Source organism: Triticum dicoccoides, chromosome 7A (assembly GCF_002162155.2).
Source record: "Triticum dicoccoides isolate Atlit2015 ecotype Zavitan chromosome 7A, WEW_v2.0, whole genome shotgun sequence".
Classification (NCBI taxonomy): domain Eukaryota; kingdom Viridiplantae; phylum Streptophyta; class Magnoliopsida; order Poales; family Poaceae; genus Triticum; species Triticum dicoccoides.
In genome coordinates, this window is record NC_041392.1 from 558,321,823 (window position 1) to 558,346,360 (window position 24,538).

Below are 24,538 nucleotides of genomic sequence, written 5' to 3' on the forward strand. Positions count from 1 at the left end.
GCCATCAAATCACAAGTACTGTCGGACTTCATCGCCGAATGGACAGAGGCCGAACTCCCTAAAGAGTATGGCACATATTCCAACTAGGTCATGCACTTCGATGGTTCTAAAATGCAGGCAGGCTTAGGGGCGGGCGTTGTCTTAACGTCCCCCACCGGAGACACAGTTCAATACGTACTCCAAATATTATACACAGACTCCAACAATGCAGCCGAATACGAGGCCTGATTGCACGGTCTTCGGATGGCTGTCTCCATGGGCAAACAACGGCTGGAAGTGCGCAGGGACTCGAACCTCGCCATATCTCAAATAAATGGAGATTTCGATGCCAAAGATCCGAAGATGGCGGTTTACCGTAACGCCGTTCTCAAAATGTCGGCTCGGTTCGAGGGGCTCGAGTTTCACCATGTGGCTCGAGAAAGTAATCAAGCGGTGGATGTCCTTGCTCGCATCGGCGCTAAGCGCGACCCCGTCCCACCTAACATCTTTCTGGAAAGGCTTTTTAATCCATCCATGGTGTGACAAGGGAGAGCGGCAACACCAGTCCAGATCCGACCATAACCCCAGATTTCGAACACACCGATATAATCGGAGGCTCAGCCACCGAAATAACACCGTCGGCCCATCTTATCATGGCAGTCATTGCCTCATGGACCGAACCCTTCTTGTCCTACCTTAATAGGCGGGAGCTCCTTGAGGATCAGAATGAGGCTCGCTGCATTGTTCGGTGTTCTAAAGCCTACAAGGTCCACGAAGGAGAGCTCTACAAGAAAAGCACTCCCGGAGCACTTCAAAGATGTATCTCCGAGGAAGAGGGGCGGCAGCTCTTGGCTAAAATTCATGCCAGTCTCGATGGTCACCACGCTGCAGCTCAGGCCCTTCTAAGCAAGGCCTTCCGTACAGGTTTCTATTGGCCGACGGCCCGAGCAGATGCATAGGACCTTGTCCAACGTTGCATCGGATGCCAGCTTTTCGCTAACCAAAGCCATATGCCACCCACCGCTCTACAAACAATCCCCATTACTTGGCCTTTTGCGGTCAAGGGGCTGGATATGGTTGGACCCCTTAAAGGAGGCAGCCATAAGAAAACATATCTGCTGGTTATGGTAGATAAGTTCACTAAGTGGATAGAGGCCAAACCAGTTAAAACGGCCGAAGCCGGACCTGTGATAGCCTTTATATCTGGTGTCATGCATCGTTATGGTGTCCCACACAGTATCATCACCAACAACAGCTCCAGTTTTACAGCCGATGAGGTGAAAGCTTGGTGCGCTAATCTAGACATTAAACTCGATTATGCCTCCATTTATCATCTGCAAACAAACGGTCAAGTCGAATGGGCTAATGGTCTTATTATGAGCGGCATCAAACCCATACTAGTGCGGTGTTTGAAAGAATCAGACAAGCACTGGGTTGAGGAGCTAGACTCCGTACTATGGGGGTTGTGGACCACGCCCAATCATACTACCGGATATACACCTTTATTCATGGTGTACGGCGCAGAGGCTGTGCTACCCTGCGACATTATTCATGACTCACCTCGAGTGCGCATGTACGAAGAGAGAGAGGCCGAGCTTGATCGGCAGGACAGCTTAGATGCCCTGGAGGAGGAGCGCGATGTTGCAAAAGCCCGTTGTGCATTTTATCAACAGCAGGCCCGTAGATATCCAAGCAGAGAAGTGCGGGCCAAGACTTATAATGTTGGCGAACTCGTTCTACGCTTGCCGAAGAAGAAAAAAGGACAAACTCAAGCCCAAGTGGGAGGGTCCCTTCATCATTGACGAAGTTCTCACTGGAGGAGCGTACCGCTTGCGTGATGCATCAGAAAATCGCCTAGAGTCGAACCCCTGGAACGCGGCCAGACTTCGAAGATTCTATGCCTAGCGCCGAACTCTTCGTTCGTCTCCTTCTCCCTATTATCTCCATGATTTTTTCTCTTCTCTCTTCTCTTTTTCTTTTTTTAGCCTTAAAGCTTTCGTACGGCCAAAACATGCACATATGACGTACACATCTTCAAATGTAAATGTCCTTTATACCTGGGGGCTTCTTTCACAGAAGCTTATTATTGTTATTTTTCGAGCATCATGCTCATCACATATGCATTTTCTCCCCCTATGTACCTTTTGTTTCACCATTATATGCATCGATATGACTTAAGTTTTAGCGTTGCCTAGCTCCTGTGCTTATGCCCTATGTTCCCGTTAGTTCGACTAGGGCATAAAGGGAGCACCTCTGCGATTGCTACTGCCGGGACATCCGGATGTGTACCTCAGACTGGGTGAAGCCGAAAGCTAGCGTTCTTAAGGGAATATTCGGTTGGCAGACTAAAGATGTTTTTATATTCCTCACTCTATGAACCCCCATATGTTACGATCTTTTCAATCACAGTTCGGACATGCATATTAACGCATGTACACCCAGGGAAAGGAACCCTTAACGGAACTATTCTCTCTAGAAGATGTTGCTTACAATCACAATGTAATATAACATAGCTAGCCGGATACAACTTGTCTGTTAAAGCAACTATGAACCCTACGTCTGGTTTCCACGCATACCCTGGTCTATTTTGCCACTCCAGTATTCGAAAACACTCCGCACCTTCGGATCAATAGGTCTAACTAAAAAGTCGGCCATGACAATCGTTTTACAATTCGTCTAGGGACAAATATGTCAAGGAAAGTACATAGTCACTTGGACCCAAAAATTTCCTCCTCTATACCGTCTAACAGGCTATCTAGCTTACAATCATGTTGGAAATATTTGGCGGCCACTTCTACTTGGTAATACACCAAATTAACGGGAATTTCTTTCCCATCTGACCCTAGAGGTCCGACCCGGGCCATATGATTTTGATCAAGCTTGGTATACCATGTTCTTACCATGGCCCAGGCCTCTCGCACACCTTCCCGGCAGGCTGACATCTTCAATAATTGAATACGCCACCGTGCTCCTTTGAATAGCTCCATGAGCTCCGCCATACCTCCTGGAGGAGACGCGGATGGCCATAAAGCCTTGGCAACACTCTGCATTGCTTGCCAAACTCGCTCGTGTATTTGGGACAGCTCTTGTAGCAGGTCGCCTTGAGATCCGGACATTTCCTCTTCGAGACGGCCAGTCAGCATACCTGCAGGCATAAATCTGTCAGTTCCGGCACTCACCAAATTATAGGGAGGCAAATTTGAAGAGCATATTGAATATGCCACCTTGTAGCCTCCTATTCTCCTTGACGGTGCCAACTACATGGGCTCGAACATCTTCCAGTTCTTCGCCCAGTTGCGTATGGGAATCCTGTAGCTTGTTCTTCTCATCCCTGACCCGTGTCAGCACACGTTCGCCTGCCGCATGTTGTCTTTTGGCCTCTTGTTCACCAGCCTGGGATTCCTTCAGTTTCCCTATCAGTTGCTCTACTGATTCTGTGAGCAGAAACACAATAGTATTAATACAACTGGCATTTGATTATACTTTTTCTGATGCGGAGAAGCATTACCAGGAGGCGCCTCCTTGGATTTTTCTAATTCGCCTTTAGCCGCAGTTAGCTGAGTCTGACACTTTGCCATCTATTGAGACAGTAGGCTATTCTTCTCCGTAAGTGCGTGATTATACAATGATCCTTAAATCAGTTGTATCAACTGCTTTAAGTCTCGGGGGCTACTAGTACATGATTATTAAATCTACACTTACCCGCATATCTTTTAGATGCTGGTCTCTGGCTCTGGCAAGTCCATCCCGAGCAGCTCGGATGTACACATCGACCGAGCTAAAGGCATCGAATGCCTCCTTCGAAAAGTAGGGGTCATGGAGAACAGCCCTCCGACGACGATGATTCATTGCGCTCTCCACTTCAGAGTTCGTGACGAACATATCGTCTGAATCCTCTATAGAAGGACAGTCTGGCGCCACTCCCGTGTCAGCCCCTGTCCTTAGGGCAGGGTCTAGAACCTGACTAGTGGAGGCACGACCGACGGGATCCCCGGACATAGTCCGGCGAACACTTTTCCTGATAGAATACGACAGATGACATCATGATTTGATGTGGCGACCAGGAGGAGTATTTTTAAAAGAAAGCCTTACCTCTTTGATGAAGGTTCTACCGTATTATCATTTGCCTTTCTCTTCCAAGACGTGCTCGGCGTGGGCTCCGCTCTCCTCGGAGATGCTTCTGGTGCGCATTGCGGCGTCGAGCGCCGCCCCTTTGGAGCACAAAGTAGTGCGGTGGGTGAGGCATAATAAGGAAGCTCTTTCAAAGAAGGTGTCTGCTAAAATTACTTACATGCGAAGCAGGGAGGAGGCCGGGATAATCGGCAATGATGGGCACTTCCATACCATCATAGCTCGTCTGGTAGAACACTCCATTTTCAAGCTCCACAAATATGTCCGGATCCTCTTCGAATCCGGGGTCAAGGTCCCGGTTGTGACCCTCCGGATGGGGGCGGCGCTATGGATCCCCTCGGTAGCCTTCCGCCATTCCTGTTGCATGTGGATAGGTTACTATCCATTAGAAATGATTCGGGGAGAGGATTGAGTAAAATGGTGGAATTGGAACTTACGCAGCTAGGAGGATTATACATGGAAAATCCATCTCGGCATTGGAGACGAGTGAACTCCTCCTTCTCCCCTTTGTGCAGTTCGGCCAATAGTTTGGCCAAAGCAGCAGGGGTTTTCGGACCCTTTCCACCGCAGCGTGAGGCGTCATCTTCCCCATTATAGTGCCACATGGGAAGCCCTCTGTATTGGAGTGGTTGGACCCCCCCCCCCCACGCACTATAGAAATCGCCATTACCTCAACTATTGATAATCCGGACTGGGCGAGCATCTTAATCTTGCCCATCAACTGACTGACTTCCGCGCTATCCTCCTCCTCGAGGCTCCAAGGGCGCCAGCTGTGGTGTTTCTTCAATGGAGCACTTGAAAATTTGGGGAGACCCATCCGGACTGGGTCAGGAAGAGCGACATCGTCAATATAGAACCATTCAGAAGGCCACTCTTCGGATGCCTTCTTCGGCGTGCCGGATAGGTATCCGGTCCCGGCGATGCCCCATACCTCGGCTCCTCACACTTCGAATATTGATCCCCCTTGGTTACGAGGGACGAGGCAGAATAGTTTCCTCCATAACTCAAAATGGGCCTCACAGCCCAGGAATAGATCACAAAGAGTAATGTAACCCACAATGTGTAGGATGGAGGCAGGAGTAAAATTGTGAGTTGGAGGCCATAATACTCTAGAAGTCCTCGGAGGAATGGGTGGATTGGAAATCCAACACCCCTTAGCAAGTAGGGAGCGAAGCACACTCTTTCCCCTGGATGGATTGGGGAAATTCTCCACCTGAACCCCGCCATTGAAGGACGTTGATCCTGCTCGGACGGAGACTAGATCCGTGGGGGGAAGAAAGCCCTATTTTTGCAGCTTCATCAGCTGACCGTTAGAAATGGAACATCTCTCCCAATCACCTTTTTTGGAGCCGTGGGGGCGGGAGGAAGAACTGGGAACGCTAGCCATGTTGGAGTGGTTTCTCCTAGCGAGCTCTGAGGATTTTTTCGCAGGGTGTGGAATGGATCTGAGATCTAATCTCTTTAAATAGGCGCCTTTCTTGTATGGTCAGGGTGATATGTGCAAAAAACTATGACCTCTCGTATTCGCCGACACATGGGAGGAGGAACCCGCCTTGCAATGCCGAAGACAACCTATGCGTCGGACACATCGTCATTGGAAGACTGGTTCGGGGGCTACTAAGGGAGTCCTGGACTAAGGGGTCCTCGGGCGTCCGGCCTATTGGACATGGGCCGGACTAATGGGCTATGAAGATGCAAGACCGAAGACTCTCACCTGTGTCTGGATGGGACTCTCCTTGGTGTGGATGGCAACCTTGGCATTCGGATATGAAGATTCCTTTCTCTGTAACCGACTTTGTATAACCCTAGTCTCCTCCGGTGTCTATATAAACCAGGAGGGTTTAGTCTGTGGAGACAATCATAATCACATAGGCTAGACTTCTAGGGTTTTAGCCATTACGATCTCATGGTAGATCAACTCTTGTAAACCCCCATACTCATCAATATTAATCAAGCAGGACGCAGGGTTTTACCTCCATCAAGAGGGCCCAAACCTGGATTAACATCGTGTCCCCTGTCTCCTGTTACCATCAACCTCAGAGCACAGTTCGGGACCCCCTACCCGAGATCCGCTGGTTTTGACACCGACACTCCGCATCCCCCCACTTCAGCCTATGGCTCAAGGTATTCAATGTTAAGCCGGAGGTGGTCGAGGGCTAACATGTAGAGTGCGGCGGCGCCATGGTGAGCAAGATCCCTAATGTTAGCTGGCCCAAGGGGACCTTCATAGAGACTGTGAAGGGGTGGCAACAGGAGTGGTTCTATGTTACGGAACCTCGCGACGCCTCATGAGCCGCCACTCCTAAGTTCAAAACTGGTCCGCCAATGCGGCTCACATCATGTCTCAAGAAGGGCCTAGATGGGGCATCATCCGATGAGGTGATGAAACTGCAAAAGCGTGTCAAGAGCATGGTGGACAAGAACACCAGCCTCGCCAGCATGATCCAGGTGATGCTATTTCGCCGAATTCTTCCCTGCCAATGATGGGCTTCCAATATGTGGGAGTTTGATCCGGCAAGTCCTTGAACCTTGTAGTGGTTCTTAGGCATGAAGCACGAAGATATATGGGAACTGATGTTCAAGGCCCAAACATCATGGCCGCCAACGACCGAAGACCTCGGCCATGACTGCGCTCACCCAGCCACTCTAGTAAGTCTTTCGGATTTCTAATCATATCCTCGATTTGTAGATCCAAGGGGTAAGTCTAACCCCTCCCCTTGTCTCCTAGGGCTGGACGAAGAAGTCGGAGTGGATCAATTGTCCGGCTCCCCTGGCGGAGGACCCAGCTATACCTCTTCTGACGAAGATGTTGGTTCCGGCGCCGTACCAGGCGCTGGAAAAGAAGGGCTAGAAGGTCTGAAGTGGCCTTCACCGAAAAGGTACTTCGGACATTACATCTGAAGATACTGAAGCTCTCTCCTCCCACGATGAAAATGAGGAGGAAGAGGAGGAGAAAAATTCTCCCCCTAAGGGGGGTAGAATAAAAGGGGAGCTTTTGCAGATCTAGAGGCAAAAGCGTCCAAGAAGGGGAAACTTTTCCTTTCAGACGATTCATAATCGGATGCCAAAGCCATGCCCGAATGGAACCCCAGGCCGAAGCCCTCAGCCGAATCGTAAGTATTTAAGGATAATGTATATATCCGGCTTTATGCCTTGTGATTCCAATGCACAGAATCATGTATTGTAGTCCGGCCCGCGATCTCCCCTGGCAATCATCATCCTCTAGGAATTCACTGGGTTCTGACATGATGGCGAGTGAGTCGCCTCCATCGGCCTGTCCACCCACTGCTACGGCCAACACCGAAGTGTTGTCCCGAAGGGCCTCTCCAGGACACGGAGAGGTGCGGGAAGCCGTCAAGGTGGCGTCAGAGGGTGATACCTCTGCAACCGAAAACATGGGGGAGCGAACCCCCATGGAGACTGGCAACGGGGGCCATGCCCAATTCGGCCCCCAACAAAATATCATTCCGAAGGCCACTATGGCTCCGGAATTAGGCGAGCAGGCTCCTTCGAAAGAAGGGGGTGCGCCAACTCCTATGGTGACATCTGTCAATCCAGAGGCGCTGGACACTCTAATGGAAGCGCTTCAGAGTGCCTCCATCATTGAAGAACACCGTACCCTTATGGGTGCGGTGGTTGAAAAGGTTTGGTCCGCTAAGAGCGGATTGAACGAGGCCTCTACTAGTGAGGGAGTGCTGGATTAGGGGGTATCCGGACAGCCAGATTATATCCTTTGGCCGGACTGTTGGACTATGAAGATACAAGATTGAAGACTTCGTCCCGTGTCCGGATGGGACTCTCCTTGGCGTGGAAGGCAAGCTTGGCAATACAGATATGTAGATCTCCTTCCTTGTAACCGACTCTGTGTAACCCTAGGCCCCTTCGGTGCCTATATAAACCGGAGGGTTTAGTCCGTAGGACAACATACAATCACACCATAGGCTAGCTTCTAGGGTTTAGCCTCTCCGATCTCATGGTAGATCAACTCTTGTACTACCCATATTATCAAGAATAATCAAGCAGGACGTAGGGTTTTACCTCCATCAAGAGGGCCCGAACCTGGGTAAAACATCGCGTCCCCTGCCTCTTGTTACCATCCGCCTTAGATGCATAGTTCGAGACCCCCTACCCGAGATCCGCCGGTTTTGACACCGACATTGGTGCTTTCATTGAGAGTTCCTCTATGTCGTCACCGTTAGGCTGGATGGCTCCTTCGATCATCGATAGCGACGCAGTCTAGGGGGAGACTTTTCTCCCCGGACAGATCTTTGTATTCGGCGGCTTCGCACTGCAGGCCAACTCGCTTGGCCATATGGAGCAGATCGAGAGTTACGCCCCTGGCCACCAGGTTAGGTTTGGAAGCTTAAACTACACGGCCGACATCCGCGGAGACTTGATCTTCGACGAGTTCGAGCCCCTGCCGAGTGCGCCGCATGGTCACGATGAGCACGATCTAGCTCTACCATCAGACAGTGTTCAGGAGACCGCACCGGCAACCGCTCCGACCCTCAATTTGGAGCCAATCGCGCCATCCATGGATGGGTGGATAGACCCCGCCACGGAGGCCGTTTTCTCAGTGGCGATTGAGCCGAGTATCGACCTTACCCTTCACGGGAGCTGTGATGCCGAACTGCCGGATTCTTCCCCGGCCATGGACTCCGGACCGCCTGCGCCCGTGTCTATCGAACCCAACTGGGTGCCGATCATGGAGTTCACCTCCGCGGATATCTTTCAGCACTCGCTCTTCGGCGACATACTGAACTCATTAAGGTCTCTCTCCCTATCAGGAGAGTCCTGGCTGAACTATGTTCGGCAGGATTGGGATGCGGATGATGAAGAAATTCGCCGCCCACCCACCACCCACTTAGTAGCCACTGTCGACAATCGGACCGACATGCTCTACTTCGACTCCGAAGACATCGATGGTATGGACGACGATGCGGGAGACAAAGAGGAACCACTGCCCATAGGGCACTGGACAGCCATCTCATCATATGATATATACATGGTGGACACACCCAAAGAAGGCAATGGCGACGAGACAGCGGAGGATGACCCCTCCAAGAAGCAACCCAAGCGCCGGCGTCAGCGGCGCCACTCTAAGTCTCGCCAAAGCAAAAGCGGTGACACCGGCACAGGAGATAATAGCACTCTGGACAGTGCCGAAGACGACAACAATCCCCTCCAGCAAGATTTAGAGCAGGAGGATGGAGAAGCCAGCCCTCCCGAGAGAGCGCCAGATGGAGAGGCAGAGGATGATAATTACATGCCTCCCTCCGAAGACGAGGCAAGCCTCGATGATGATGAATTTGTCGTGCATGAGGATCCCGTCGAGCAAGAGCGCTTCAAGAGCCGGCTTATAGCCACGGCAAATAGCCTTAAGAAAAAGCAACAACAGCTTCAAGCTGATCAAGATTTGCTAGCTGACAGATGGAATGAAGTCCTCGCGGCCGAGTAATATGAACTCGAACGCCCCTCCAAGAGTTACCCAAAGCGCAGGTTGCTACCCTGACTGGAGGAGGAAGCATTAAAACCTACATCCCGAGCGTATGACGCGGCTGATCGGCCACCTCGTGGCTGCGACAGAGAGGCATTTCAGCCAAAAGCTTAGCCTGCACCCCGACGCCACTCAAATAAAAATGTCAAGGCATGGAGAAACACGCTAGACCTGCGAGACGTATTGGAGGACAAAGCAAAACATGCAAGATCGATCTACGGATCACGAGGGCGCACCACAATGCAGGACGATAACCATCACACCGGATATAATAAAAGTAAATCCGGCCGGGCCGTACACAGCGGATAAGACTCATTTGAGCTGCGTCGCGACATAGCCCAATACAGAGGCGCCGCACACCCCCTATGCTTCACAGACGAAGTAATGGATCACCAAATCCCAGAGGGTTTCAAACCCGTAAATATCGAATCATACGAATGCACAACAGATCCAGCGGTATGGATCGAGGACTTCCTCCTACACATCAACATGCCCGTGGTGACATGCCATCAAATACCTCCCACTCAAGCTAAAAGGACCAGCTCGGCATTGGCTCAACAGCCTGCCAGCAGAATCCATTGGCTGTTGGGAAGATCTGGAAGCCACATTCCTCGACAACTTCCAGGGGCACTTATGTGCAACCACCAGATGCCGATGACTTGAGCCACATAATTCAGCAGCCAGAGGAATCGGCCAGGCAATTCTGGACACGGTTCCTAACAAAGAAAAATCAAATCGTCGACTGTCCGGATGCAGAGGCCCTAGCAGCTTTTAAGCACAACATCCGCGACGAGTGGCTCGCCCGGCACCTTGGCCAGGAAAAGCTGAAATCTATGGCAGCCCTCACGACACTCATGACCCGCTTTTGCGCGGGAGAAGACAGTTGGCTGGCTCGCAGCAATAATATATCAAAGAACCATGGTACTTCGGATACCAAAGATGGCAATGGCAGGTCACGTCGCAACAAACACAAGCGCCACATCAACAACGATAATACCGAGGATACGGCAGTCAATGCCGGATTCAGAGGCTCTAAACCCGGTCAGCGGAAAAATCCATTCAAAAGAAGCACTCCGGGCCCGTCCAGTTTGGACCGAATACTCGATCGCTCGTGCCAAATACATGGCACCTCCGACAAGCCAGCCAACCACACCAACAGGGAATGTTGGGTGTTCAAGCAGGTCATCAAGTTAAATGCCGAAAACAAAGATAAGGGGTCACATAGCGATGACGAGGAGGAGCCCCGGCAGCCAAACACCGGAGGACAGAAGAGGTCCCCCCCAAAAGTGCGGACGGTGAACATGATATACGCAACCCACATCCCCAAGAGGGAGCGGAAGCGTGCGTTAAGGGATGTATATGCGTTGGAGCTAGTCGCCCCAAAGTTCAACCCATGGTCCTCCTATTCGATCACCTTTGATCGCAGGGACCACCCCACTAGTATCCGTCATGGTGGATTCGCTGCACTAGTCCTAGACCCAATCATCGATGGATCTCACCTCACTCGAGTCCTTATGGACGGCGACAGCAGCCTGAACCTGCTTTATCAGGACACAGTGTGCAAAATGGGTATAGACCCCTCAAGGATCAAACCCACAAAAACGACCTTCAAAGGCGTCATACCAGGTGTAGAGGACCATTGCACAGGCTCAGTCACACTGAAAGTGGTCTTCGGATCCCCGGATAACTTCCGAAGCGAGGAGTTAATCTTCGATATAGTTCTGTTCCGCAGTGGCTGTCATGCACTGCTCAGGCGAACCGCATTTGCAAGATTCAATGCGGTACCGCATTATGCATACCTCAAGCTCAATATGCCAGGACCTCGGGGGGTCATCACAGTCAATCAAAACACAGAGTGCTCTCTCCGCACGGAGGAGCACACTGCGGCCCTCGCAACAGAAGCGCAAAGAAGCCTCTTAAGGCAATCCATCAGTTCGGCGATTAAAGACCCGGAAACCTTCAAGTGTGCCCGGAGTAATCGGCAACAAGACCACCTGGCACGTTCCGAGCTTGCATAGCAATGCGGCCCCCACCCCAGTACCAGCCAAACGGCGAAATCCGTGCCACGCGTACATAATTACGCATTGAAAATACCATGGGCACAGGTGGGGAGGGGGGCACGACTACGGCACGTACCAAGACGCGGCTCAACCGCACTAGGGGTTTCCCGTTTTGTTATTTTTCTCTCTTTCAGGACTTTAATCTCTGGAAACCCCGTCTGGCAGTATGATTGCCGGACACACGATGCAACAACCAAGGAGGCAAAAAGGTACGTCGCACCATGGAACTCCTAGGTGGTCTCCGATAACGAGTGAAATACTTACTTTAAATACCATTCCTCAGGTTGCCCTTGGAGGGGACATGTCAAATAGTCCTACTTTTTGCTTATCGCACTACTTGTATCATTCTGCTTCGACGCATCTTTTTGAATAAACAATGCATAGCACTAGACTATTACCGCATTCTCTATTCTTTCTTTCTTTATATATATATATATATATATATATATATATATATATATATATATGTTCATTCATGACATTTAGCACCCGTACACTATGGTACGGCCAATACGCCAGGGGCTTAAGCATACCCCATAATACGGTGTGAGAAGTCCGAACACTTTCGACAGTGCGACACCCTGAACTTATAGCATTATATGCATCAGCTCCGAATCATTTCTTGGGTCAATAGTTGGGTTTGCCCGGCTCCCATGTTTTGGTACCTTATGTTCCGCTATATCAGCTAAGGTAGCACCGGGAGAACTACTGCAATTGTGCCCCGGTTCATCTGGGCTAAGCACCTCAGTAGAGAAAGCTAAAACTGACTGTCATGATAAGGTGAGAGCTGGTCGCTGTTCGAGAGGTCTCGAGTCCCTGAAGACTTATGCCGCTTAGAGCGAGGAGTCGGCTTTGTCCGGCTTAAGGCGTGTATGGCACCCCGAATTCGTCCTTCCGAATACTAGGGGCTTCACCAAAATTTAAAATTGTAGACTTCTATGTCTAAGTGAGACTGATAAAGCATTATAGTATGATTGCCTTGTTCGTTGAGCTGAGCGCCTCCCTCGAAGGACCCAACAATGGGAAAAAGAGTGCTCAGATTTATCCCGAACACCCCAGCACTCGTGGCATGGGGTAAGAAGCCGACGACTGGCCATCTCTTAGATTTGATAAACAGCCGCACAGAAGGTAATATTTCAAATTCAAACAAGCGTTGCATAGCGCATATGAACAAGTTTTCATAATACAGGATCACACGAGCGAGTTCATTCAAATATTACATCCTTCGCACACTTGTCCGCCACAAGACGGCCACCCTTTAGGACACCCCCATAATACATTTTGGGGGTGGCGATGCTCCTTGCCCTGCGGTGGCCCCTCCTTCACCAGCTTCTCAGCGTCCATCTTGGCCCAGTGCACCTTTGCATGGGCAAAAGCCCGACAGGCACCTTCGATGCAGACGGACCGCTTTATGACCTCCAGCCGTGGGCAGGCATCCACAAGCCGCCTCACCAGGCCGAAGTAGCTGTTGGGAAGGGAGTCGTCAGGCCACATCCGGACTATAAGGCCCTTCATGGCCTGTTCGGCTGCCTTGTGCAGCTAGACCAGTTGCTTCAGCTGGTCGCTCATAGGCATCGGATGTTCGGTCCCAGTATACTGAGACCAGAACAACTTCTCCATCGAGGTTCCCTCCTCGGCCTGGTAATATTTCACGGCATCCGACACGCTACGGGGCAAATCTGCAAATGCTCCTGGAGAGCTCCGGACTCGGGTAAGTAACAAGTAATTTACTTTCACATGCTTGCTTTGCATATTGAATGCCTTACCCGCCGCTATCTTCCTCATCGCCTCAATTTCCTGGAGGGCCTTTTGGGCTTCAGCCTTGGCATGCTTTGTGCTCTCGAGGGCCGCGGCAAGCTCGGACTCTCGCGTCTTTGAGTCAAGCTCCAAAGCCTCGTGCTTCTTCACGAGAGCCTGGAGCTCTTGCTGCACCTCGTCCATCCATGCCTCTTGTCTTTCCCGCTTGGTGCGCTCCTTGGCCGCTTTGTTTTCGGCCTCGGATAGCGCTTGCTTCAGGGTTGCCACTTCGGTCATGGCCGCTGGTACATCCATCATGATCCTATCATTTCGCAACTGCACCTTATATATATATGGACAAGGCATTACTTACCTTTGTTATCCTCGAGCTGCCTCTTGGCAAGGTTGAGCTCTTTCTCGGACCGCTCGAGGTTCTGCTTCAGTGCGGTGACCTCTGCAGTCAATGCGGCAGAGGTTAGCAGTGAAGCCTGCATACGCATATAGACATACTTATATTAGACTCCTGCAGATATTATTTGATCCTCTATTCGGCTTTTCTTTGTGAACACCAAACAGAGCATCAGGGGATACTATCTATGCGGTAATATTTTTCCTATATTTTAAATACTTACCTCCAAGCTTCTTAGAAGGCTGGCACAGGCTTCAGTCAGTCCGGTCTTGGCGGACTGAACCTTCTTGATCACCGCACTCATAATAGTGCGGTGCTCTTCGTCGATGGAAGCGCCGCGAAGCGCTCCCAGCAGGTCGTCCGGTGCCTCTGGATGGACAGAGGTCACCGGCACGGACGGCCTGCCCCTCTTGGAAGGGGACCGCCTGCCCAAGTCCGGAACCACTGGAGGTTCCGGCACGGTGTTTGGCTGAGGGCCGAACTAGGAGCCCTTGGGAGCCTTGCTCCCTTTGCTCCTGGAGTCCGGAAGGTCGCCTTGAGGCGCCTCCGGGACTATCTCCCCTCGTTTCGGTGCCCCTTGAGACAATACCTCCACATTGTACGTAGGGAGAGGAGAGGAGGTAGATGGAAGTGGATCGCTATCCATATCTGACGAGTCCAAGGAACCGTCCGACGAGGGTACGTCGATACGGGCTCGGGGCGGACTGCGTGATCATATTCGACGATTAGGGGAAGCAGTGCAATAAAAGTATGCTATGAGTTACTCTGGTATCCGAATACTTACAACTTCGCCAGGGGCTTCGCCCTGAGTAACCACTCGTCTTCGCCGTCGGCAGCGGTGGTGGAACAGTCTGGAAGGAGAGTCCTTCCCTTCTTGGACCCCTAGGCCTCCCCAGTTGGGGCGGCCTTCCTTTTCTTGTCTCCCCCGGTTGGAGGGAGAGAGTCTTCATCTTCCTCCTCCTCATTTTCACGGGAGGAGTGCGTCTTGGAGTTATCGGACGATGAGTCCAATACCACCTGGCGCCGGGAACTCTTTCGGGTTCCCTTGGCCTTCTTCTTGGTCTTCTCCGGCACCACATAAGGAGCCGGAGTCGGCATCTCCGTCAGGAGAGCATCTGCGGGGTCTTCGGGCAGAGGGGCCGGGCAGTTAATCTGCTCCGATGTCTCCACCCAGTCCTATCAAAGGCATGGGAGCTCAGACCCCGCACATGGTTAAGCTATGGGAAATAAGTACCCTATGCACAGAGCTTACCAGATTCACAGGGCGCTTCACGCTTAGCCCGCGGTCCTCGGTAAGAGAAGGGGGGACCTCGGCGCCCTTGAATAGCACCTTCTAGACATCCTTATGCATCGTGTCAAAGAGCTCGCGCAAAGTCTGGTGCTGGGCCGGGTCGAACTCCCACAAGTTGAAAGCCCATTGTTGGCACGGGAGGATCCGGCCGAAGAGCATGACCTGGACTATGTTGACAAGCTTAAGCTTCTTGCTTGTCATGTTCCGGATACACTTCTAGAGTCTGTCCAGCTCCACCGATGAGCCCCAAGATAGGCCCTTCTCCTTCCAGGAAGTGAGCCGCGTGGTAATTCCGGATCGAAACTCGGGGGCCGCCACCCAGTTGGTGTCGCGCGGCTCGGTGATGTAGAACCACCCCGATTGCCACCCCTTTATGGTCTCCACAAAGGAGCCCTCGAGCCATGTAACGTTGGGCATTTTGCTCACCATGGCTCTGCCGCATTCCGATTGTTGGCCGCCTACTACCTTCGGCTTGATATTGAAAGTCTTCAGCCATAGGCCAAAGTGGGGGCGAATGTGGAGGAAAGCCTCGCACATGACGATGAACGCCGAGATGTTGAGGATGAAATTCAGGGCTAGATCATGAAAGTCCAGCCCATAATAGAACATGAGGCCGCGGACGAATGGATGGAGGGGAAACCCCAGTGCGCGGACGAAGTGGGGGAGGAAAACCACCCTTTCGTGAGGTTCCGGGGTAGGGACGATCTACCCCGCGGCTGGCAGCCGGTGCGCGATATCCGCGGCTAGGTATCCGGCTCCATGTAGCTTTTTGATGTGTCCCTCCGTGATGGAGGAGGCCATCCACTTGCATCCCGCTCCGGACATGTTTGGAGAGAGTTGAGGAGGAGGATGTGGACTTGGGCGCTGGAGCTCGAGTGCACGAGAATGGATGAGCAAGGAGGAAGAAGGCGTGGGTAGAAAAAGGTGAGACCTTATCCCTTTATAAGGGCGGACAAAACTATGCGCCCCCACCAACCTGGTAAAACTCGCTTATCCCCCAAGCGCCGTAATTGATGGCGCGGTTGGGTTACCCGCGTCCGTATTGATGGGAATCCCGTAATAAGGGGACACGATCTCTGCTTCGACAAGACATGCCAAGGAAACCGCCTCGTGAAACATGCTGAGATAGGTTATGAAAAATGATTCGACTAAAGACCTCGCTGTGGTGTGATGTCACGCTACGGGGTACGTCAGCAGATTAGATTTGTGGAAATATTATTCTCTCTATGGTAGTATGTGGAATTTTTTTGCAGAGCCGGACACGATCCTCGTGTTCAAAATCTTCTATGAAGTATTCGGGGGAGGAACCCGCCTTGCAATGCCGAAGACAATCTGCGCGCCGGACTCATCGTCATTGAAGCCTGGTTCAGGGGCTACTGAGGGAGTCCTGGATTAGGGGGTATCCAGACAGTCGGATTATATGCTTTGGCCGGACTATTGGACTATGAAGATACAAGATTGAAGACTTCGTCCCGTGTTCGGATGGGACTCTCCTTGGCGTGGAAGGCAAGCTTGGCAATACGGATATGTAGATCTCCTTCCTTGTAACCGACTCTGTGTAACCCTAGCCCCCTCCTATATAAATCAGAGGGTTTAGTCTGTAGGACAACATACAATCACACCATAGGCTAGCTTGTAGGGTTTAGCCTCTCCGATCTCGTGGTAGATCAACTCTTGTACTAGTCATATTATCAAGAATAATCAAGCATGACGTAGGGTTTTACCTCCATCAAGAGGGCCCGAACCTAGGTAAAACATCATGTCCCCTGCCTCCTGTTACCATCCGCCTTAGATGCACTGTTCAGGACCCCCTACCCGAGATCCGCCGGTTTTGACACTGACAACTAGCCTTCTAATAGGCTTTGAGGTACGTGGTTTAAATAAACAGAATGCCTATGTATAGTCAGTAGCCCCTGAGACTTTGTTCGGCGTTCGCGAAGAAAAAGCCGAACAGAGGATCGAATATTTCGCAGGAGATTAACATACATGTGTATTTGAACAAACAGGCATCGAAGTTGGTGGCAACCACCCATGCCGATGAAGTTTCCGAACTAAAGCGGCGGCTAGAGCGGGCCAATGAAGAGCTCATCCACACCAACAAACTTTTGGCGGAGAAGCAAGGTATGCGATTCACATTTGATATGATATGGCTTGTTGTTGTGCTATCTTGCTGAGTTTTGTAATTACGCTCACAGTTGATGCGTCTGAGGTCAAGACCCTAAAAAATGCACTGGCCGAGGCCAAGAAGGAGGCTGAGGGGGAATGAGCCGCCCGCCATAAGCATGAATCACGGGTGGAGGAAGTTCAACAAGAGCTCAAGGATGCCATAGGAAAATGTGAGTCCATGGAGCGCAAGCTTTCAGATCGAGATTCCGAACTTTTTGAGGCCCTCCAAAACGTGAAGGCATCCCGGGTTGAAGCCCAAGGCGCCTGTCAGGAGATCCAAGAAGCAAAGCAGATCACGGCGGGTAAGGCCTTTAACATGCAAAGCAAATTTGTAAGGAGGAGGTACATATTACCGGCCCGCGTTTGGAGCTCTCCAAGGGCTTTTGTGGATCTACCGCGGAGTATTGCCGATGTTGCGGAGTTCTTCCGAGCCGAAGAGGGGAGTTCAACGGAGAAGCTGTTCTGGTTGCAGTACCTTGCACCAGAGCATCCTGTGCCCTTTAGCAATCAACTGAAGCAGCTGACCGAGCTGCATAGGGTGGCCGAACTAGCCATGAAGGATGTTATAGTCCGACTTTGGCCAGCCGAACCCATACCCGTTAGTTACTCCAGGCTTGTGAAGCGGCTCATCAGTGCTTGCCCCGGCTTGATGTCATAAAGCAGTCGGCCTGTATCGAAGGTGCTCGGATGGCCTTCGCCTGTGTCAAAGTGCAGTGGGCGAGGATGAACGCTGCAAAGCTGGCAACCGAGGGACCGCCCGCGAGAAAAGAGCACCGCACGCCTGAGCGGTATTTCGATGAAGTCTTGGAGGGTTCCCGCATTGTAGAGGGCCAGTGTTCGAAGGACGCTATTTTTCGAATGAATGTACCTGTAATGCCCATACTTTGTATTATAAAACAAGGCTTATGTATAATGTGTATTTTGAAACCCTTTCCTCTTGTGCGGCCATTTACGGTATCTGAGAGTTGGCCAGTCGTCGGCTTCAGCCCCCACGTAGGTAGTACGGGGGTGTTCGGAATGGCACCTAGACACACTTGACCCAACCAGCGTGGTCCTTGAAGGAGGTGTCAGTGCAGTGAATCAGGCAATCAGACTATGTGGCTTTATTGCTCTCACTTAGCCATAGGAGTTTGACAATGAGGTTTATAGGCGCATCCCCTGGTGTTGCTCGATTTTCCGAACTTGGGTGTTGTAGACGCCTGACCGGGCATAGACCGGTCCTTCGCATAATGCGGGCAAAATCGCAAGAGATTTGTAGTTAGTCGCCGAATAGCTGACTAGCTCCCGCCGCACCATGACAGTCAGTTTTCGGCTTTCTCTACTGAGGTGTTTATCCGGATGAGCCGGAAACACAATCGCAGTAGTTCTCCCTTTGCTGCCTTAGCCAAAAAAGCGGAATGTAAGGCAATAACCACAGGAGCCAGGCAACCCAACTATTGACCAAAGACATGATTTGGAGCCGACACATGTAATGCTATATTCGTGACGCCGAATTTGCTACAAAAGTGTTTTGGACTTATTTTATTTTAAGACATGTACGTGGCCTAATGGAGCCCTTGGCGATTTAGGTCGTACCAAGGTGTACATGGCAATCAGATGAAAAAAGAAAGAATGAATACAAATTAGGAAGTAAGCCGGTACCGAGTACGCTGGGCGAAAGACTGTTTCCATTATAGTCTGATTGATACGTCAAAACGTATTTTTTACAAATAATGCGACATGTATCCAGCCTATTTTACATGCTGAATACCAGGGAAAGTTGTGTACGGGTCCTAAAGAGGAAGAGGCGATCGTTAAAGATCCTTTAGATACTCTGCCGCACGTCTGCGCAGCGTTACTCCTTGGTGTGTGATCCTTCAAGAGGATCGACGATCGGTTTCTCATAAAGGGACTGGAAACGGTGCCCTTGGTACCATCAAAAATTGACGTGGGTTTAGGGAACCTGAAAAAGAAATAATAAGAAAAGGAGAAATGATATGAGGGTATACATAGGGTCGAGGCGTATTGTGGATTTTATTTTTAATATGCCTCCGTCTTTGCCCATGGTATCTCCAGGGTGCAGTTATGTACGCGTGGTACATATGCCGCGATGCGGTTGGGGCTGAGATGGAGGCCGAACTGCTAATCGAGCTCCCGACGGTCTTGATCGTCGCTCTACAGGGTGGTCCGGACGCGTTTAACAGTTTCCGGCGGCTTGACTGCCGATGTAATATTTGGCTTGATAAGGCCATTATGGACTTCCGTTGCAAGGGCCGCAGTGTGCTCCTCATTATGGAGAGAGCGCTCTGTGTTCCCATTGACTATTATGACACCGCGGGGTCCGGGCATCTTGAGTTTGAGGTAGGCATAGTGCGAGATCGCATTGAAGCGAGCGAACGCGGTTAGTCCGGGCAGTGCATGATAGCCACTGCGGAAGGGGACGATGTCGAAGATCAAGTCTTCGCTTTGGAAGTTGTCTGGTGAGCCGAAGACAACTTCCAATGTGATTGATCCTGTGCAATGGGCCTCTACTCCAGGTATTACTCCTTTAAAGGTAGTTTTGGTGGGTTTGATTCTTGATGAATCAATACCCATTTTATGGACCGTGTCCTAGTAGAGCAAGTTAAGACTGCTACCGCCGTCCATGAGGACTCGCGTAAGGTGGAATCCATCGATAATTCGATCGAGGACCAATGCAGCCGAGCCTCCATGACGGATACTAGTCGGATGGTCTCTGCGGTCGAAAGTGATCGGGCAGGATGACCATGGGTTAAATTTTGGGGCGACTGGCTCTATCGCGTAGACGTCCCTCAGAGTGCGCTTGTGCTCCCGTTTGGGGATATGAGTAGTGTATATCATATTCACTGTTTTGACTTCGGGGGGGGGGGGATTTCATCTGTCCCCCTGTATTCGGCAGATGGGGTTCGTCGTCGTCGTCCTCGCTAGGCGACCCCTTCTCCTTATGTTCGGTATTCAGCTTACCAGCCTGTTTGAAGACCCACCAGCTTCTATGGGTATGGTTGGTAGGCTTGTCTAGGGTGCCATGAATCTGGCAAGGTCGATCGAGTATTCGGTCCAAGTTAGATGAACCACCTTTATTCTTTTTGAATGGCCTTTTCCCATTGACTGGATTTAGAGCCACTGAATCTAGCGTTGACCGTTGTGTCTTCGGTATTATCATTGTTGCTCCGACGCTTGTGTTTGTTGCGTCGAGGCCTGCCATTGCCATTTCTGGTTTTAGAGGTACCTGCGTCACTGGTACCATTGTTGTTGCGGGCTAATCAGCTATCCTCTCCAGCGCAAAAGCGGGTCAAGAGTGCTGTAAGGGCTGCCATGGACTTTGGCTTCTCTTGGCCGAGGTGTCGGACGAGCTATTCATCCTAGATGTTGTGTTTGAAGGCCACTAGGGCTTCGGCATCCGAACAGTCGACTATTTGGTTCTTTTTAGTTAAGAACCTTGACCATAGTTTCCGGGCTGACTCTCCGGGGTGCCGAACTATGTGACTGAGGTCATTGGCGTCTGGGGGCCATACATAAGTACCCTGGAAGTTGTCTCCGGAGGCATCTTCTAGATCTTCCCATGTGCCAATAGAATTGTTTGGGATGTTGTTTAACTAGTGCCGAGATGGTCCCTTTAATTTGAGCGGGAGGTACTTGATGGCATGTAGATCATCACCGCGAGCCATGTGAATATGGAGAAGAAAATCTTCTATCCAGACTGCGGGATCTGTAGTGCCGTCATATGATTCGATGTTAACGGGTTTAAACCCTTCCGGGAACTGATGTTCCATTACTTCGTCGGTGAAGCATAGGGGGTGTGCGGCGCATCTGTACCGGGCGACGTCGCAGCGTAGTTCAGATGGAGGCCGTATGCGGTTTTCGGCCCGTGTGAGGTTTTTTTTGTCACGCCAAGTCTGATAGCCATCCTCGCGCGTTGGAGCATGCCCCCCTTGATCTGTATATTGATCTGGTTTGACAGGCTCTATTGTCTAGGTCTTGTCGTAGGTCATAGGTGTATCCTGGGGCCGCTGTTTCTCTGCCTTTATGGAGAGGTGGTGCGGGGTGGTGTTCGGCTTGAGCGGCTACTCTATCCGGGCCACGCAGCGGTCGGTCAGGTCTATCAGCATCGCACATTGGCGGTATGGGCTCTGAGTCCTTGCCGTTAAATTGTGGCAGTAGCTTACGCTTCAGGTAGCTCTTTGGGGGTGCGATGCCGTATTCCTCGGCTACCAGGGCGTTAGTCCATCTATCATTGAGCAAATCCTGATCAGCTTGAAGCGGTTGCTGCCTCTTTTTCAAGCTTCTCGTAGTGGCGATTAGTCGGTGCTTAAAGCGCTTTTGTTCAAGGGGTTCCTCTGGCACGATGAAGTCTTCGTCGCCGAGGCTCACATCCTCTTCGGATATCGGTAGGTAATTACTATCCTCCGAGTCCTCGCTCCCGACAGTATTGTCGGGCTTTACCTGCCCATCCTCCCAATCATCCTCTTCGGATGTTGGCTCTACGGGGGCTTTAGGGTCTTCGGCGTTCTCCAGAGTGTTATTCTCTTCGGTGCCGGTATTGGTATCTTTTTGGCGATGCGATTTGGAGAGGTGTCGCTGGCGTCGATGTTTTGGAGGTGCTTCGCTAGGCTTGTCCTCAACCGGATTCTACTTGTCGTCATTGCCATCCTCCTTGGGTGTATCCACCATATACATGTCGTATGTGGAGGTGGTCGTCCATCATCCGGTAAACGGAGGGTTTTGGCTTTGTTCGTCTCTAGCATCGTCGTCCATACCGTTGATGTCTTCGGAGGCGTAATCCAACATGTCGGTTAAATCTTTGACAGTGGCTATGAAGTGGGTGGTGGGTGGGACACAAAATTCCCCGCTCTCAGCCCCTAGTTTGGGTTTGGTGTAGTTTGGAAGCGATCCTTCCATAATGGTGAGTGATCGCATTAAGTCCAGGGCCTCGTTCAAAGGTGAGGGTTGGGCAGAGAAACGAGAGTTCAAGGGGTTGTCCGGAGTCGGAGTCTCCTGCCAGCGCCCGCTTGACACGGACCTCGAGAGTTCAGACCTAGAGTCTGGCGGAGTGTCTGGTGCTTCTCCAGCAGCAAGCTCCATAAGTGCACAGAGTCCGGCGGGCTCTAGACTCCCGTCTTCAGACCTATCAGCCTGCTCTGGATCTAAGGTCAGAGCGGCAATTGGGACCGCGAACCCTTCGAAGATCAAATCTCCTGGGATATCAGCGACATAGTTTAAGTTCCTGAAACTGATATGATGACCAGGGGAATAATTGTCGATCTGCTCAAGGTGACCAATCGAGTTGGCTCGCAGCGCAAAGCCACCGAACACGAAAATTTGACCCGGATGGAAAATCTTCCCCGAAACAGCACCATTGTGGATGATCAAACGAGCCATCGGATCCTTCATCGACGAACAAAGGAACTCTCAATGAAAGCACCAATGTCGATGTCAAAACTGGCAGATCTCAGGTAGGGGCCCCCAAACTGTGTGTCTAAGGATCGAAGGTAATAGGAGGCAGGGGACACGATGTTTACTCAGGTTCGGGCCCTCTCGATGGAGGTAAAACCCTACGTCCTACTTGATTGACTTTGATGAGTATAGGGGTTACAAGAGTTGATCCACCACGAGATCGTAATGGCTAAACCCTAGATGGCCTGTATGATTATGACTGCCTCTATGGACTAAACCCTCCGGTTTATATAGATACCTGAGGGGGCTAGGGTTTGTACAGAGTTGGTTTACACAGAAAGGTATCTTCATATCTGAACACCAAGCTTGCCTTTCACGCCAAGGAGAGTCCCATCCAGACATGGGGGAAGCCTTCTGTCTTGTATCTTCACGTCCCACCAGTCTGGCCCATGTCACATAGCCCGAACGCCCAGGGACCCCCTAATCCAGGACTCCCTCAGGGGGCACCCCAAAGGCACAACAGACAATCTCTTAGCCGTGTGCGGTGCCCCCTCCGCAGTTTACCACCTCGGTCATATCGTCATAGTGCTTAGGTGAAGCCCTGCGCCGATAACTTCATCATCACCATCGCCACGCCGTCATGTTGACGGAACTCTCCCTCGTCCTCAACTGGATCAAGAGCTCGAGGGACGTCATCGTGCTGAACGTGTGCAGAACACGGAGGTGTCGTATGTTTGGTACTAAGAATCGGTTGGATCGTGAAGACATTCAACTACATCAACCGCATTCCTAAACGCTTCCGCTTTTGGTCTACAAGGGTACGTAGACACACTCTCCCCATCTTGTTAATATGCATCTCCTAAATAGATCTTGCATGATCGTAGGATTTTTTTGAAATACTGCGTTCCCTGCTACCTCTTGAGCACTGTGTTGGTTTTCCCTTGAAGAGGAAAGGGTGATGCAGCAAAGTAGCGTAAGTATTTCCCTCAGTTTTTGAGAACCAAGGTATCAATCCAGTAGGAGACTACACGCAAGTCGCCTCGCACCTACACAAACAAATAAGAACCTTGCAACCAACGTGATAAAGGGGTTGTTAATCCCTACGCAGCTACTTGCAAAAGTGAGATCTGATAGAGATAATAAGATAAATATTTTTGGTATTTTTATGATATAGATTGAAACTAAAGATTGCAAAGTAAAATAGATTGGAAACTTATATGATGGAAAATAGACCTGGGGGCCATAGGTTTCACTAGTGGCTTCTCTCAAGATAGCATAAGTATTACGGTGGGTAAACAAATTACTGTCGAGCAATGGATAGAAAAGTGCATAATTATGAGAATATCTAGGCATGATCATGTATATATGCATCATGTCCGCGACAAGTAGACCGAAACGATTCTGCATCTACCACTATTACTCCACACATCGACCGCTATCCAGCATGCATCTAGAGTATTAAGTTCATAAGAACAGAGTAACGCATTAGGCAAGATGACATGATGTAGAGGGATAAACTCAAGCAATATGATATAAACCCCATCTTTTTATCCTCGATGGCAACAATACAATACGTGCCTTCCTGCCCCTGATGTCACTGGGAAAGGACACCACAAGATTGAACCCAAAGCTAAGCACTTCTCCCATTGCAAGAAAGATCAATCTAGTAGGCCAAACCAAACTGATAATTCGAAGAGACTTGCGAAGATAACAAATCATACATAAAATAATTCAGAGAAGAACCAAATATTGTTCATAGATAATCTTGATCATAAACCCAAAATTCATTGGATTCCGATAAACACACCACAAAAAGAATTACATCGAATAGATCCCCAAGAAGATCAAGGAGAACTTTGTATTGAGATCCAAAGAGA